At 42.6% G+C, this 13984-nt stretch overlaps 1 protein-coding gene across 9 annotated transcripts in view; it reads right to left on the reverse strand.

The window, feature by feature from the left end:
* The window catches only part of LOC309374409 (uncharacterized protein), a 343318-nt gene that overhangs the window by 56322 nt on the left and 273012 nt on the right, over positions 1-13984 (reverse strand). The window contains exon 6 of one of the 9 annotated variants that reach the window (XM_081919289.1): positions 3537-3637. The exons of the other annotated variants lie outside the window; for them this stretch is intronic. The gene's annotated coding sequence lies outside the window, so the exon portion shown is untranslated. The remainder of the gene's footprint in view (positions 1-3536; positions 3638-13984) is intronic. 9 annotated transcript variants of the gene reach the window in all.

The raw sequence follows: 13984 nt of genomic DNA on the forward strand, positions 1-13984 counted from the left end.
ATCCTGAATAACAAACTTTCCCACCAGATGCAGTTACTCTCAAATATATAACCAGGAATGTATGGCCCTTTGTACAATCCAAGCTGAGATGCTTTGTGAGAATCAAAGTAGAATTTACTAACAGATCATCTTGTTTTCCAGTTTCTAAGAACTATTTAATCACTTCGGAAACCACTTACATTGGACATGATCCAACCAAAGTCAAGCGCTTTGGCATTCTCTTGACTCCAACAGGAAAGATAAGCATGCGCGCCCCTCTCTCTCTCTCTCTCTCTCTCTCTCTCTCTCTCTCTCTCTCTCTCTCTCAAAGCAATAGGATTTAAAGATGCTTAACTCCAGCCATTGTGTTCTAGGATACATTATGCTTTATGGGTTTTTTTGCAGGTTTACCCCCACCCCTACTTAATATACATTAACTGGATACACCATTTACAACATTTTAATTCTAACAGTGCATTAATCACATACCCTACCAACTATGATAAGGAACTTGAGTATGTAGCCATCTATAGTTTCCATTAAATAATGATAATGATAATAATGATAAAGATTTGTGGAGAAATAAATTATCCGTACACCACTCCAGTGTGTAATATGTAGCAATAGGATCCTTAGCTGTGTTTTGCAACATAGCTTTAGCCTTGGGTCTTTCTTTAGACTTCTGTGGCCATCTATTTCACAAGTAAAATAAATCACAAATAAGCCTCAGGTTTTCTTTCATTTCAGCTTTATAAATTACCCACATGGGGCAGGTATCCTTTGCACTCGTCATGCAAACCCCATCTTGAAAGCCAGAGGGGCCTCTGCCTGTGGATGACACTGATCACTTGATAGCTCCAGCAGCTGGGGGAGAACTGCTTCAGGGGCTGGCTTTCATTAGTCTTGCCACCTGGAGGAGACGGAATCGAAAGAAGGTTTTACTTTATACATATGGAATAAAGGGGATAGGGATATACATCCATTTATTTTGGGTTTCCTTCACTTATCAAAGGAGGTGAAGGTAAATTGTGGCTGTGGGTTAATTCACCAAAAGAACACCCCATATTATATCTGTTCCTACCCATTCTTAGCACTGATTGTACAGGGTTTTGTTTAGCAAATGCATCCAAGTGATGATTGTACCCAGCTAAGTGTTAGGGCAGTATCTTAAAAAGCAAAAAGCAGAAAGCAGAGACATCACCTTGCCAACAAAGGTTCATATAGTTAAAGCCATGGTTTTCCCAGTAGTGATGAATGGAAGTGAGAGCTGGACCATATAGAAGGCTGATCGCCGAAGAATTGATGCCTTTGAATTATGGTGCTGGAGGAGACTCTTGAGAGTCCCATGGACTGCAAGAAGATCAAACCTATCCATTCTGAAGGAAATCAGCCCTGAGAGGCACACTGGAAGGACAGATCGTGAAGCTGAGGCTCCAATACTTTGGCCACCTCATGAGAAGAGAAGACTCCCTGGAAAAGACCCTGATGTTGGGAAAGATGGAGGGCACAAGGAGAAGGGGACGATAGAGGACAAGATGGTTGGACAGTGTTCTCGAAGCTATAAACATGAGTCTGACCAAACTGCGGGAGGCAGTGGAAGACAGGAGTGCCTGGCGTGCTCTGGTCCATGGGGTCACAAAGAGTCGGACACGACTAAACAACTAAACAACAACAACAACAAGTGTTAGGGCTTTTGTGCTCTTACAACTTATAATGATATAGTTGCTATTGTTTTCCTCCAGCTCTTTTTTTTTTTTTTTTTTTGGCATGCTGCCACACAACGTCGTAGCTAGTATTCTGATTTTCCTCCCATCGCAATGGTCCTACTCTGAGAAGGATTAAGTTGGATCCAACCCTCACAGCCTGTTCACATGATTTGTGAGCCACTTTGAGGATATCAGGAGAAACAGGATACAAGTCCACTAAATCAATCAATCAAGCCCTCTCCACAGCAAAACATCCACTTGCTGAATCACAGCATACCCACAACTCAGGTTATCTGTGTGGGTGCTGATAAACAATTCCTTAAAGCAGAAGTGGTTTCTACAGTGATGATGGATAACCCTCAAGGGTATATCACACCATCTGAAAAAAGACCTGAGGATCCAGGTCTGAAGGCACACAGTATAGCCATTTGTTGTAACAAAGGAGGCCTGGGCCCAAAATCATGTTGTGATGGCAGATTTGTATCCCTTTAAATGGAGTCCTGTCCCATTCACAGGTAAAGCAAGGTATGGAATGAGGATGCTAAAGCCAACGATCAGAAATAAAAGCTATCTCTACATATGTACAAGCGTTTGTGTGAAGGAGTACATACGTATTGATTTGCACAGCTCACCTATTGTGTATACAAGTACACCAATAATACACTTGTTGAATCTTACATGTATACGTGTACAGCTTAACTATTTGGATACACAGATTGCACACTCACTGAACGAAACGTGTGAGCAACCCTATGAGTGTGCAGTTCTGAAATGTCCCATCGTGTCCTGCTATTGACAACCTTTCACTTACAGCTTTTTTCCACAAGGGCTCCAGCCTGGTAAAGAGGGAAATGTCTGGAAGTTGCCCCAATAGAGAGTTAGATACATATATCTTCAGGCTTCCAATATGAACAGACGCTGCTACTTACTAATGGAACTTAACTATTTTTTAAAATAGAAAACACAGTTGAGACCTAAAGCGTCTAACAACAGCCAGCCATCTTAACTGATAGCACAAAAAACAACCAGGGCCCCTTCTTTAAATAAATAAGTATATCGCATTTGTGTGTTTTAGGTTGTTCTACTATTGCTTTTAATGTTCATTTTTGAGCTTCTTTTCTATCTGAAAAATCAACTAATAAATAAAATAAAATAAAAACTGAAGAGTAGACCCGTTGAAAAGAATGGCCCAAAAATTTGGCATGACGTTAAGTCAATTTATTTCAAGGGAGCTACTGAAGAGTATGACTTGTCAGATCCAGGGCCAAAGAAATATAAACGAGGATCTCATTAAAATTAGGATCTTGCTATAAGGCTCCAATGCAAACAAGAAGCCAAACAGCGAAAGACACCTCTCGAGGCTGGCTGCCCTTTCTGCACTTGTTCTTTGCCTCTTCCCTCATAAAAGTCAGAATCATTTGCATTCCAAAAGCAGGAAGAGCCGGTGGGCTGTTTGCAACTCATGGCAACCTTCTCTTTGGTGATAGTCACAGGTGCAGGCAATTAACAAACCTGCCCCCAAGATGCAGCCCAGCAGGGTCTCCCTCACAAAACAGTAAAGGGACATCCTAGAACCCAGCTGGCTTACAAACAGAACTGAGGGAAGAGAGGCATTTGCGCCCATTTCTCTCTTTTCTAGCCCCCATTTTCTTTTGAAATTGAGAACACACGTCGGGAGTCACTTTGAAGTCAAAGTCGCAGAGGCTGCTTGAATGTGATATTATTGATTTCCATACAGTCCTCCTTTCCCGCAATGCGGATGTGCATTTTTGAAACCTGTTTAAGAGGGGGGCCTTTTGATCTGTCTCGTTCGCCAGAGTGATATATATATAGATTTGAAAGTTTACAGACCTGGCGGGTGAAAAGGGATGGTTTGCCTGGCTCGAGACCATGAACCAAAGTCCAGGCCTTGAAAGCTCTTTGCAGCCTCTCTCTCAGCCGAAAGCAATTTTCTGGAATGGGGAAGTCAAAGGTCACCAACTGTCCAAACACAACAAGAATGACATTGTGCTTCTATGAGTTAACAAGAGAATAGATATTGTTTTAGGGGTATTTTCTCAGAGCTGGACCCCTTAGAGTAACTAACAAATCCTGAAGGGATTGGGCTGTTGTTTTTCTTCTTTCATGTTTAAATTCTCACAAGCTACAGAGTAAGCAGCACAGAAAGATTGATGCATTTGCAAAATCCATATATATATATATATATATATATATATATATATGCTTTCGTATAAAAAACCTGCATATATATATATATATATATATATATATATATATATATATATACACACACACACACACACACACAACACACACACACCCCTCCAGATCCTGAACCAACAAAAACCAAACTCTGTGCATACCCCAGTTCTCCAGATGGTTTCACAAATGTAGAAATCCATAAATCTTCCTTTCATGTTTCTCATTTCTGAAAGCGTTTTAAGTATTTATCTATCCCTTCCCTCTTTTCGGCTAGCCTTTGGGTATGGGGGCTTGCAAACCCCCAGCCATCTCTTTTTAGCTTGCAGTCTGTACTTTTGCACACTCTGTTGGAAACAGCCCATCTAGTCACCAGCAAGCTCCAAGCATGACTTCATCCTTCAGAACAAATTGCTGTGAAAAGCGCTACACAGGAAGGAGGGCTGTAGGTCTATTTTTAAACACACTGCTTGTCTCATAGCTCAAAAGAGTGGTAAGAAAAGTTCAATCATTCAGGGCCTCTCAGTGTATCCTCTCTCCCTTTTGACTAGGCCTCCAGAAGGCAATTCCTTTGCTAGGAGAGCGGGGGTGGGGAAAAGACGGAGAGAAATCCTGAGGAGGAGACAGAGTCCAATTATCCTCCATGGCCATAATCCAACATAAGAGGACGGCCTGCCTAATTCTGTTTGGGGTTGGGCAATTCAAGCATGCAGGTGCTCATATTCTACAATTTTGTTGCACAGCAGGGCTGCCTCAGTGAGGATTGCTTCTTTGAATTCTACCCTCACATCAACCAAACAGAAAGCCAGCAGTCAGAAAGTTTATTTCCCACCTCATGCCTGACGATGTAAACCACATACTGATTTCTACACTGAAGGGCAGTGGCATAGCACGGGTTGCTGGAGCCTGGGGCGGGGCAAATGTTGCGCCCCCTTGGTGTACTGGGCAGCTGGGGTGGAGGCGTGTGCCAGGTGGGCACATGGAGCCCACGTGGAGGGTGAACGGAGCCTGCCTCCAATGGGCTCCTCACCCGCTGCCTCCATCCACCTGCTTGCTAGACAAACCCACCTGCCACCATGCCTCAGCTGCCAGGGCTCTGTGCCTGTCCTGGGGCCATGTACCCCTTCAAAAATGTGTGCCTGGAGCCATGCCCCCCTGCCCCACCACGCTATGCCTCTGCCAAAGGGTGATGTTAACATTCGCATTTTGTAGACGTCACAAATGCAATACACAGAGCATTATCCAATGCACTCATTCTATTAGGATTTCTGTTTGTGGGACAGAACTTGTGGATGTCCCAAATCTACTCCAGAAGGCTGCCCAAGTGGGGGGAGAGACCCAGAACAGATGTTGGAGGGGGGGAGAAGGAAGGAAAGTCCCAATGTGCAGCCAAAGTCCTTGTGATAAGAGAACAAGTGAATTGGATGCCACCCAATAGTTTTCAAAAGTCAAAATATTTTGAACATGTGCTTGGGGGAGGTCATTGCTCATAAAATGACTTCTGCTGATCACTGTGTGGAAGTGATGTGTTGAAACGAAAAGCAATAAAAGGCATATTTTAGGGGAGAAGAACTGGGGCTTTCCAAACTCTATCAGCCCCAGCCAGTGTGGGGGTTGCAGTCCAGTAATATCTGAGATGCTACAAGTTCCCTATCCCTGCTCTTAGGGCAAGGATATATGGGGAAGCCTGGTGTCTGTTAGGAAACCCTACCTCACGGCACACAGTGCGAAATGCTGTCCAAAAAGCATGTGGTATTACAAGTTGATAAACTATTAAGGGAGCAATCCTACAGCAAGGTCTGCTGAGATGAGTGAGGGTAAGATATACCAGATCTCTGGTTGAGCCAGAAGGTTCCCAGCACATCCAGGCTACACTACCAAGACTCCCCATCCTCAGCTCAGACAGAGACACGCCAACCTATCTCCACCATCCTGCCAGATGGCTGAGCTGAGCCTGGTGGACATTAAGCTGGTGCAAACCCTGAAAAGGGGGTGGGAAGGGACTTAGGTTGGATCCTATGTGAAGTTTTCCATGAGGTTTCTGAAACAAACATTGCACACATGCATTTTGATTGGAGTGGGACTGTGCTAAAGAAGTGGGTTAACAAGGATTTGGAATGAATAACATAGTTAATGACCTGATATATTTTCAAAATGGTGGAAGGGATGATCCCTAGGGATTTAGTGAGCTGTTTGGAAAAAAGAACATCCTAAATACTTAAAATGAATCCTTAAAGACCAACACATATACAAAATGGTTGCTCTGCACCAATCTACCCCCAGTAAACCTAGTCCATGATTAGCATTAGGTATCTACTTTACTGGCAATAATAATAACAATACTATTGCGTTCCCTCCACAGCATCACGCTTTCAACGTTGCAGGCCTCCCCATCCAAGGTCTATACAGAGGAAATATGAAATGTATAAGAAGATTGTGAAGGTGAACAAACCCTGCTTTGATGAGATGCAAAAACATTCATTAGAGCAGTGGCTGAAAACGTCGACACTTATTTAATGAATTTTTAAACTCAAAACTGTTAAGCAGCAATCCTATTTAATGCCATTGACCTTTAAAAGAGTAGCTAGCTCTGGGTTATGCTCTTGCTAAAAAGGACACTGTGGTTTCTATCATTTCCGTGTCTTCTTATATGTGAGTGCAGAGACATGCTTGCCTTAGACAGCAATTATGGACTCAGGGAATCTCGATTACCATTTTGAAGGGCCACCCTATGCGTACTTTGCAGTGCTTATTCTTTGCTAACAAAAGGATCAGGGAAACCTGGACCACACAGCTACTGCACTTGGAGGAATAGGCCATTCTCATATCTGTCAACACTTGAAAAACCAGAAGAAATTGATTAGGCTTCTCCTCCTGACTTCAAGCTGGTTCCAACTTCACACTGGACAATAAGCCAGTTGTTATGCACTGTAATAAGTTAGGTATGTTTTTAGTGTGCATGTACTCATATATGTTCTTGTCTTATAAGAGACCTTTATTGCCTCCAGTCAAACTTCTAAGTACAAATATTTTTTTCTTTATCTTTTTTCTTTTTCCATATAAACTGCTGCTACATTTCTAATTTAATGTACCTCTGCTTTTCAAAGCATGCCAGTCCTTAATGCACTTAATCATGTATTACGATTCATTGTTGTGCCCACACTGAGAGGAATCCTCTTTTGATTCCTCACCAAAGTAAACATCACAGAACAGCAGCCCTTGGCAAGGCACCAACAGCCAGAACAGGGGAATCTGGGCGCCTCAGAGAGCATGGCAACCCAACCTCCTTCTCAAAGCACAGGGAGCACCTTTAGAGAACTGAAGGTGGCAGCTCAGCACCCAAAAGTCCTAGGAAGCACAGGCACTAAAGGTGGAAGCTCAGTCAGCTACCAGATGACAAAGTGCCCATATGAGAAACAAGTGCTCCTCAGGAGTAAATGGATGCTCATGAGCAGGCATGCCCAAACTCGGCCCTCCAGATGTTTTGGGACTATAACTCCCATCATCCCTAGCTAACAGGACCAGTGGTCAGGGATGATGGGAATTGTAGTCCCAAAACATTTGGGGATGCCTGCTCATGAGTATGCTACTCCTTGTGAGTGGATCAAAACCTCAGGCAACCACATGGCCTGCAGCTGTGAAGGATCAGGCTCAAAAGCCTTTAGTTCCAGGCACAGAGTTCCAGGACAATGGGTTGGTACCAGCTCTCTGACTTGTGCATCCCTGCCTGGACACAGACACATTGATTTCGGCCTTTACCTAGATGCTTGCGCTACCCCTTCATCAGATGGCATTTCTGGTGTGGTTCATTGTTAACTTGCAACTGTTCTTCCTGGGCTCCTCCTGCACCTGGGATGAACGTTTAGCTTAGAAAAGAACATTCTGCTACTAGAAAGATGCAACAGGCAATGCTAACTTAATCACAGGACTTGGCATTCCAACACTTCAAAACAAAATTGCCTGTAGACGTATGTCAAAGCCCAAGATGCCAAATTGCCTCAGAACTGAAGGGAACAGCATTTATCCAGCCGGTTTCCTATAAGTGTGACCTCAGTCTGGAAGAACACACCAAGATCAGTACCAACCCAACCACAGGACTAGCGTCTCTCTGGGCATGCACTGGCAGCCTGTATTCAAGATAACAAAGGGGGTGAAAGAAGCTTGAGCAACTGATCCCATGATAGCTGGGGGAGGGAGAATACTAAACAGTTATCAGGATATTGGGGCTAGATTGGGTAGAGGGTATGCATCCACCTGGAGCTACAGAGCATGTACAGTTCCAAAACCCTGTTCCTTTTTTCCTCATTCTGAATTCCTAGACTGGCCATCTAGCTTTTAAAACATCCATACCTCTGAAAGTAATCCCTCCAGCACCACCAGAGAGTTACCGTAATTGCTCTACTGAACTTTATTCAATAAACCCAGTGTTTTTGCCTTTTCATCCATAGGGGAGTCTCACTTGTTTTCCCCCTGCTTGTTTAGTTTGGGTTTTTCGCACAATGCAGTTAGAAGACTGGTTAGCTGAAATCAGCAAGGGGGAAGGAGGTTGGAGCACTGGCTTCTTTGTAACTTCGGCTAACATTGTCGGTGGCCTTGACCATACTGGCTGTGGCTGATGGGAGTCACAGGTTCTCCAACCTTGCAGCAGAAAAAGGTGATTGAAGTCTTTGGAGTCTCTGCACTCAATGGATGAAGATCTTAATAGTGTCTTTAACAGGTTTTCCATTAAACCACCACCCTTGTCACTGGAACACTGCCTTAAGAAAAGGAGATCAGAGCTAAGGACATGGTAGGAAAGATCCATTACTAACTTTTAGCACTTATCAAGTCAAGGCTGTGACAAGGGGACAAGCAGCTTAGAAGACAAGAAAAGTTCTGCTGGATCAGGCCAGTGACCCATCTAGTCCAGCATCCTGTTCTCACAGTGGCCAGCCAGATGTTTGTGGGAAGCCCATTCCCAGTCAGTTCTGCAACACTTACACCTCACACCAGGTTCTGGACACCACTTAAGATTACATTTCCAGATGCTTCCCGTCTGCACAATTCCATGACTATCTGTTCTAGAGCACACTCCTCCTCTCAAATGCTGTACAAACAAAGATCTCACTTAATTTGGCCCAAATGGACGTTTTTCCTTAGTGACTACAGTTTCAGGGTCTGAAATGGTTTGGCTAGAGGAGTTCTCAGCCAAACAGGGTCCAGCAAACATTGCCATAAGAGTGAAACACTGCACTGACATTTTGTGCTGGCTGAATGGTCAAAGCATCTGCTTGTTTAGGAATGTGGAACTCTCCTTCCCTTGTAGTGAACGCAAAAGCTCTTGCACTTGGTTAAATCCCTTGTACATACGACACCTGCCTTCAATCTTTGATTTGTGTCCCAGGAATGATCAACAGGCTACTTTTAATGTTAATGAATTAAGATCTAGTTCTCGGTTTAACTTTGTACTTTAGTAATTTACCTCTTTGGTTTGCAGCATGGTGTATGAGACACACTTCAGTACCAAAAAGGCAAGAAAAATCTGAATAATTTCTCAACCTCTAATAATAATAATAATAATAATAATAATAATAATAATAATATTCAGCATACCACTGTATTTCCTTCGCTTGGGGTTTTTTCCCTTGAGTTGTCGCACTGACCTTTGTGTACAGCAGCAAAGTATTTATTTATTCTTTATCTGTCCATTCTGTGACAATCGTTTTGAAAAGATACTTTAAAAATGTCAAGATCCTTTATGTGGAGAGGGGTGAGGGGAGGAAACAGCTACTTGCTTTATTTACCAACACACACACGTACACACATAAATCAAACCAGTCCCCCCACATTCATTTTTTATGAAAACCCAGATCTCAGAGATTATGGTGAGCAATTAGAATGGAAGAAGCAGACATGACACAGCTGGAGTTGTTTTAGATAAAATCAGAGTAAAAAGGTCGGTATAACTCAAGGTATATTTCCTACTGCTTACATGTAGGGTTCTTTAAAACCAGTTCCTGACCTTCATTCAGTCCAAATTATTTTATATTCTGAAAGCTATGTGGAAAACTAGCCTTACTGACAAAGTAAGCAAATCAGGGATGAATCCAAAATAAAGGCACAGATTATTAATCTTCTGTCCTATGATAAACAATTGTGTAAAGGTGATGCGTGGGAGATCATAAATGGGAAGACACCTCAGCTCTGTTCATGCATCGGACATTGCTGTATTCAGTTTGGCAGGGGAAGGGCTGGTTTTAGGCTCACGCCAACATCATATCTCCTTCCTTCCCAAACTGTATGGGGAAGAGCTCAGTAATAGAGCATATGCTTTGCGCACACAATGCCCCTGGTTCAAGCCCATCATCTGCAGGTAGGGGAGATCCACATCTGAAAGCTGGGAAAGCTCCTGCCAATCAGAGTAGGCAACCCTGAGGTTGATGGGCCACAGTTGCCTTGGAAAAGGCCCAAAGGTGGGATTAGATGCTTGCTTGTTGTGTCAGCTATGCAACCATGCCAGGGAAAGGATAGAGCACCCTTGGATCTAAAGACATCTTGTTACCTAGACATGCCCACAGATTTAGCCCTGGAGCTGATGTCGTTAATTTCCCTTCCACTGAAGTCAAGGGGAGAAGAGGGAGGGAAGTGGTATGACACTGCTTGACATGTACGGTGTGGCTGTGGCTGTGGCTTCCAATGCCACCTCCTGTTCTAGGGTTTAACCCAAGATATCAACTCTCTTGGCCCACGAGCTTTTGCTGACAGGTCCGGAGTTTCACCTACCTGCGCAAGCAGTTACGAAATCACTACGGAGTTTTGTGTATCCCCATTGCGTAGGTCCGGGTGGAAATATTCATTAAACTATCTGAAGTTCTGGACATTAATTAAAACGATTGCTTATTCATTTGATTTCCAAAGCTCTTTCATACGTACTGGGAAAGAAGATTTGGAAACTGGATGAGAGGTGTTGCTGGCTGATATATGCACACAGATGGCTCCTGCACATTAAGGATGCAGGAAGGGACGGGGAGGGGGGGAAAGGAGTACAACATCTTAATAAAGTTTCACATCTGGCAATGAAATATATTTTAAAAGTTCAAATATTAAAGTGGCAGTTGTGTTATTTGCTGTAGCACAATGTAACATGCAACACAAATCATTTCCTGAGGGCAGGATCCAGAAACAGAATTCTGAATGACTAGGGTTGCCAAATAATAATAATAATAATAGTGGTAGTAGTAGTAGTAGTAATAATCACCCTTCCAAAATGTTTTTGCCTACTATTGTGCCTTTTCCAGCACAGTTTCAGTGAGTTCCACAGCAAGTTCAGTATAAACCCCACAAATACCTCATCGATTTCTTTCTAGCATCTGCTTTTCTTGCCATATACTACACTGTTCTTGCTCGATTTGCACTGACTTCAGATTTATTTCTGGGCCCAATTCAAGGTGTTAGTCCTTGTTAGTGTGCTTGTGGTTCTTTATTAGTCGTTTCCCCCCATACACACAAACACACACACAAAGTGACTAACACTAAAAACAAGTATACAAACAAAAGTAAAACAAAACAAGAAAACAAAAATCCAAGCTAAACTGCTCAACAATAACACGTGTAAAAGGGCTGATCCAACTCAACCCAAACCACTAAAAAGACGAACAGAGGAAGAGGCCACACACACACTTTAGTCTCAAAATTTAACTTCCAAAAGCAAGCTAAGGTGAATAAAAATGTTTTTGTCTTGGTCTTGTTGTCACTAAAAACAGATAGTGATGGTGCCAGGCATGCCTTATTATATCTGAAGCATTTAATAGTTGAAGACTACAATATTTGAAGATCTGCTTCCCTCCAAATGTACCTGACCATCAGGTAAGGAAGACTGTGAGATGGGGCCTTTTCAGTGGCAGCCCCCCCCTGCCAATTGTGGAATTGCTTCCCAAGCAAAGTTAGACTTGCTCCTTCTGATTGGTCAGTTTAGATACTGCAGTTCTGCCTGGTCTTTAGTGTGTGTTTTGAGTTTTAGCTAATTATGGTTTTGTCTATCTGCTTTATTGAGTCTTTTTAAGTGTGTTGGTGTTTAATTGTTTTCAGTTGACTACTTGGACTCTTCTTAAAGCTGAAAGGCAGTATAAAAATATATGTACACACTGTACATACCTGTATACATCTATATATACATATACATACACACTGCATCACATCTGGTATAATATTAAACTTGTTTGTTTAATATCCCTGTCCTCTGATCTCATTTCATCCTGGCTCCTCCTAAAGCAGCCCAATTCTTCCGTCCCATTAGTTTCTTCTTTCCTGTTCATTTCCTCCTTATTTCCCCCAGCTTTCTATAGTGGTTTCCCTTCTTTCCCTCTTTCAATTAAAAGGGGCAATATTTTATTTTATTTTTAAAGAATGATTTACTTTTTTCTAGTTGAGTAGCTTACTTTCCCCCAACTGCCTGAAAGCAAATCGGTAGGCTTCTGCCAGGTGTGTGTGTCACACAAGGACATTACTTTCACTTGTTTTTCTGAGCTATATTGGTCTGTTGTGCAAAAGAAAAGCCTCTGCAATCTTATTTGAGAGTAATCTCTTAAACCCAGTGCATAGGATGGAGAATATTCTGTAGGGAATATTGAAGCAGAATGGCCTTTCTTCTAGATTAGTTGATCTAGGATACCTTTGTCTCTCCACCCATTATCAGCTCTCACTCTAGCCACCACCAGTATGCTGCCTCCAGCAGATTATTCCTCAGGGAATGTGGCCCTCAGAAAAAAAAGGCTGACATATAGAATCCAAAGATTTGAGTAATGTTGGCCAATGGCAGCGCAGCTTTCAACTTGTAACAGATATGTGTGTGATTCCATCTTATCTTGATGCATAGACATTACGGGTTCAGCTGCAATGACTAGTTGAAAGTTGAAATAATGGCAGGGCAGGCCTAGTCCTTCTGAACCCAAAGGTAATTAGCAAGTTTAGTAAGTGTGTGTACACAGCGTAGTGCTTCACCCACCATGCCTGAAAAACATCATTCGATAAGAGTGCTCAGCTCATGTGGAACAACTGCTGGGCCAGCATCACAATACAGTCACTTTGGACAGCACATTCAGAGAAGGCACCATTTTCCGTACTTCACTTTCCATCTCTGTATGTCATTATAAAAACTGTGTTTCAGTATAGAAAAAGGGAGCATCATTTTATGCTTTTGGGTCCTGGTGTGAAATTGTCTAAGGTCATTATTTCAACACACACCTTTGTTCACGATCAATATTATTTTCTAGTGGGTTTCTGTGTGAGGAAGGAGTCTTGTGAATGGCTAAGTCATGTGACAAACTAGTTTGAGTCAACCCACTGATTCTGTGATTTTTCACTAAGTGTTCATCTACCAAGCAAAACCATACAAACCCACTGGAGCTATCAAGCACTGTTAACTTGAATGTGCAAATGGTTGTGAGCACCCACCTTCATCCTCACTGATTCCGCTGATAATATTTGCTCAGTTGTTAACTCTGCACAAGTTCTGTTTAGCCTGGAAAGGAAGAAGAAACCCAGACTATGGGACACTGTTGTTGTGTGCTCCTGGTGACACCTCACATACAGTCACATACACCAAAAGATAGATTGCCCTGCTGTGTACCAGCTGCAGTTTTGCAATGGACTTCAAGGGGAATCTCCTGCGGAGATCATTACAGTTGTGAAGGCCTAAAGCTCAAAGGCACAAATTATGGCTTCAATGTGTGGTTGCAGAACAAGAGACTGTCACCTTCTCACCACGTAGAAGTGATGAGAAATAATTCATCCATTCCATATCCCCAAATTCCCTGGTGAATCTTGGCACAGCCATCCCACACTGAAATTCCTTTTTAGCCAAATCTTATATTCACTCTTCAGTTTTATTATTGGATTTGGCTTCACTGAGCTCACACACTTCAGTATCCCAGCTATAGCTAGAACCTGCATAAGAATGCAAACTGAGAGATAGAGGCACAGGGCTACACGTCCCAGGAATAAATGATTCCTTACATCAAGTTTTCTCCTGCTCATTTAGGACAGTATTTGACACTAGTCCAAAACAGACTAGACCTGTTGAAGTTAATAGACATGCTAAACTTAAGTTCATTAATTTGAAC

Source organism: Podarcis melisellensis, assembly GCF_964234715.1.
Source record: "Podarcis melisellensis genome assembly, chromosome: 7".
In the NCBI taxonomy this organism is placed as follows: Eukaryota; Metazoa; Chordata; class Lepidosauria; order Squamata; family Lacertidae; genus Podarcis; species Podarcis melisellensis.